This window comes from Octopus bimaculoides, chromosome 13 (genome assembly GCF_001194135.2).
Source record: "Octopus bimaculoides isolate UCB-OBI-ISO-001 chromosome 13, ASM119413v2, whole genome shotgun sequence".
Classification (NCBI taxonomy): Eukaryota; Metazoa; Mollusca; class Cephalopoda; order Octopoda; family Octopodidae; genus Octopus; species Octopus bimaculoides.
This window is the reverse complement of record NC_068993.1, coordinates 19,695,604-19,700,090: the sequence shown is the minus strand read 5'-3', so window position 1 is coordinate 19,700,090 and position 4,487 is coordinate 19,695,604. Positions and strand designations below refer to the sequence as shown.

At 37.7% G+C, this 4,487-nt stretch overlaps 1 protein-coding gene across 2 annotated transcripts in view; it reads right to left on the bottom strand.

Annotated features, from left to right (window-relative positions):
• Positions 1–4,487, bottom strand: part of LOC106880363 (uncharacterized) — a 296,957-nt gene that overhangs the window by 32,476 nt on the left and 259,994 nt on the right. For both annotated transcript variants that reach the window (XM_052972368.1, XM_014930251.2), the window contains one exon: positions 4,215–4,245. The gene's annotated coding sequence lies outside the window, so the exon portion shown is untranslated. The remainder of the gene's footprint in view (positions 1–4,214; positions 4,246–4,487) is intronic.

Here is a 4,487-nt window from a genome sequence, read left to right as displayed (position 1 = left end):
TATATATATATATATATATATATATATATATATATATTGATAGGAAGGACAATAAAAGAAAGAAAGAGACCTCGATATTATGTAAATAGTGGAATTTATCTGTAAAAATATGTGACACTTATTCAGTAGCCATGATAAAACTCCGAGTTTCGGATACCGGGATGGGAGCCAACATCTCTTCAGTTATCCAACCATTTAAAAGTTCCTGTGAAAAATGACCGTTAAACAAAGGGAAATCACTGTGTGGTTGACCGTCATTAAGACAAAAGAGCTATAGACTACTAAGTAAGAGGAGGGGGGTAAAAGTAAGGGAGTAGAGAAGTCTGTAGCGTTCGCGTAAGCGCACCAATCCGTACATTCGCCTATATTTATACACTAAACCACCCTCGCTTGAAACACACATACTCACCCACATACTCGCTAAAAACTATACATATATGTACATATACATATATATACACGCATACACACCCACACTCACATGCACACAACAACCCTGCACCCATACACACACACGCAAAAAAAGTTTTATAGGGCTAAAAGCAAAAACAGAAGAAAGTGCGGGAAAGCTATAAGGTTAAAACGCGTCTAATATGCGCATATTTTCGCATGCACGCACATACATCTATATACGCACGTACCCGCACACACGCACACATTCACAAGCGCGCACATAAGGTTTCATGTACGTGTTTATAGACGCACAGGAAAAAAACGGGGTGGAAGGGAGAAAACAGAAAAATATGTGTGGAAAAATACAAAATATTGACTCTATAATTATGTAAAAAATATATAAAAAAATATAAAACAATCCAAGTAGAAAGTATAGAAAGATAAAAATCTTATACATAGACACAACATAGAAAGCAAATCCTATCAGAATAGTCCTATTAGCAAGTCCTGTCAGTAAACTCAGGGGGACCAAAAACGTAGCAAATATTTGGCCATATGTGGATATGATCCGAAAAGTTCAGTCCGAATATGGAACCAAAGTACTGACTTTAAAAATTTATATATTGATAAAACTTGGTGATTGATTTTATTTACTTAAAAAACAGCAGGGTTCTAGAAAAGTTAGTTGCAATGTCAACTACTCAACATTACGATGCTGAAGGCGGCGAGCTGGCAGAAACGTTAGCACGCCGGGCGAAATGCTTAGCGGTATTTCACCCGTCGCTATATTCTGAGTTCAAATTCCGACGAGGTCGGCTTTGCCATTCATCCTTTCGGGGTCGATAAATTAACTGCCAGTTGCGTACTGGGGTCAATCTAATCGACTGGCCTTCTCCCCCAAAATTTCGGACCTTGTGCCTAACATTATGATTCTGAAATATTGGCTGACTTGTTAATTAAGGAATTAACCAACCTTGCCATTGCCCCAAAGCGTATGTTGTCATAATGCTACGATGGTGCTCCTGTGATGTCTGTAAAAATAGATGACGTTCAAAGAAAGATTCAGAATCGATTTGAAAAGCTCATACCCTATGTTCGTTGTTTTAATCATCAGTTGCATCTTGTCGTGATTAACACAATAAAGCGGATTCCGGAGTTAGCTACGTTCTTCAACACCGTTAATATTCTTCATAAACTTTTTAAAGAGCCAAAGATAGCTGGTCTATGCAAAGGATTGAAATTGCTTCGTCTTATGGACCATAGGTGGTCGCATCATTTCAATGCCATGGCTACTGTAATAGGAAATCACTCCAAGATTGTTGGTTTGTTAACCGAGTGCACAGATTCATTAGATTCATCAATGTGCATTGAGGCAACTGGAATTTTACATTAAGTTCGTTTCAAAATGTTTGTTTTTCTCGCCCTTGTTCTTATCAAATTTTTTCATATAATTAGGCCAGTAGACAAACAGCTTCAGAGTCACAAATCTCAGAACCAAACTGAGAGACTCTTTAATATATGATGAGATTCTGAAACAAATGACTCAATTTACTGTTATTGAGGAATGCATGCATCGAAAAGCTCACGGATCCCAACGTTTTTCAGATTGTTGTTGAAGCTGTAGTACCATCACAAGATGACTGGATAATCTTTCACCGCAAAATTTATTTCGCCATCATCGATGAAAGCTTGGGAGAGCTAGATAATAGATTTTCAGAGCAAAAGGACAACATATATTCTTCCTTGGTAAGTCTACTACCAATCTCCGAGACATTTTTGAATTTTGATACTTTAAAATCCTTGAGCAATTTAGTTAATTACGATTAATCGATTTTGCTGTCTGAACTTACTGTGGTTAAAGCATACATTTCCAAACAAAATATGATGACACTGTTGGATATTTTTGGATCTTTGCTTATCGTACAGGATGCCTTTCCAAATCTATATCTATTGTATGATGCTGCATTAACATTTGAGTCTAGCACAGCCACATCCTTTCGGGGTCGATAAATTAACCATGTCTTTGACAACTCCGGAGCATACAGAACTTATTTTGTGCGTGACTTTTGGCCAACCCTTTACAGAGCTGAGAATGCAGGTATAGCAAGTCTCGAACTAAATCATATGGGAACGTAAATCTCAAGCTGAATCATTCACATGTTAAGAGTCACTATGAATGAGAATCCATTTTGTCAATCACATGCGCTCAACGTATCAAAACCTGCATCACGAAAACAGTCCTTTTCCAGATCGACACATTACCTCAGTTTCCCATGAACGTTTGAGATGAGGTAAAACCTAGAATGGAACAGTTACACACACACACACACACACACACACTCACACGCACACACACCCACACGCACACACACACACACGCACACACACACACGCACACACACACACACACACACACACACAGACAAACACACGCACACACATACACACACACACACACACTTATACACTCAGATATTCTACCTATCATCGAAAGAAAGGGTACTCGACTGATTAGCAAGCAGTCACTTAACATATGAACCGAGCTTCAATCATGAATGAATTCTTTACTTATATATCTATCTCACCGTTGTCACTCATGTTGTGGCAATCACCCACCAGTTCTTAGACTAACTACGTCCAGTCCTTCATCACGCTAGAACGGTGGTTTTCTGTAATTCTCGACCAACATGTTTTTTTTTCCCCTCCTGCAGCCACCAAAAGAAATTAACAGCATTCATTTCGCAGACCTTGGATTGATGGGAAGACAACAGGGATAAGTCACTTTTTTGGGGCTAAACCAATAGAAATACTGCGAAAAAGAAATGCAATGAAACGAAATCAAAACGATGACTACGACGATGATGACAATGACTACGACAATGATTGTCGCCAAGGCTTGTCCACAGCAAACAAGCTAGTTTTAGGTACTTTAAGAGGTAAACTTGGTTTCTACGATTAGATATTTTGTAAGTGTTAAAGTACCAATACAAGATAAAGCATATAAATGCACATGGACAATAAAATCATTTTTGTCCTCACCATCATCATAGTTATTACCAGTGTTGCCATCCATACTGTAGCCATCATCATTATCACCAAGAACATCATCACCGCCCTCCTCCTGATCAAGATTATCATCACAATTGATCATCATTTAACACGTTGGTGTAGATAACTGACAAATACGTGTTAAATTTTTCTGGTGACATATAAAAGAACTGACGATTGAGATGATGATGATGATGATGACGACGACAACTATGACAACGACGACGATGACAAAGAGAAGGAAGAGGAAGATGAAAAGAAGTAGAATGAAAATGACGATTTGTGTTATTTAGCCACAGGCAAGATCAGATCAAACAGAAACGTGTTCAAAGAAGTCACAGCCGTGCCAATTCATTGTCTTTTCTTTGTGTGCGTGTATTTGTCCGTGTGTGTGTGTGTGTGGGGGGGACTTGTGTATGTATGCATGTTTGTGTGAGTAGTATGTGTGTGTGTGTGTGTGTGTGTGTGTGTGTGTGTGTGTGTGTGTGTGTGTGTGTGGACAGATACTACAAACAAGGTGTGGTTTAAGGGGGAATTGATCGTTATTTCTAACATTCTAGCATTTTGTATAGGTGCCTTTGTTCACAGGAAAGTGATGATGATGATGATGATGAAGATAATGATGATGATGATGATGATGATGATGATGATGATGGCGTTGAAGAGGGTGATGATGATAAGGAGGAGGAAGAAGAAGAGGATATAAAATATGAAGATAATAAAGGTCGATAAATCTGAAAATGAAAATTGATATACGAGAGATAATTACTTACCTACAAAATGCGAATGATTTAGAATATGTCTCTGAAAAAGAAAATAAAAAACAAGATATAAATTTCACATTTAGAATAGCACCTCGAAGCAAAGAATAATAGTTGGTACAGCAAAAATAACAACAAGCAAAACAACAATTGCTTGGATGTTGATGACAACTATAATGATAAAAATTTTATGAATGTATACAAATATATAAGAACAAGAACATATCCATCTATCCATCCAATCTTCCATCCATCCATCCATCTATATACGTATGTGTATGTGTG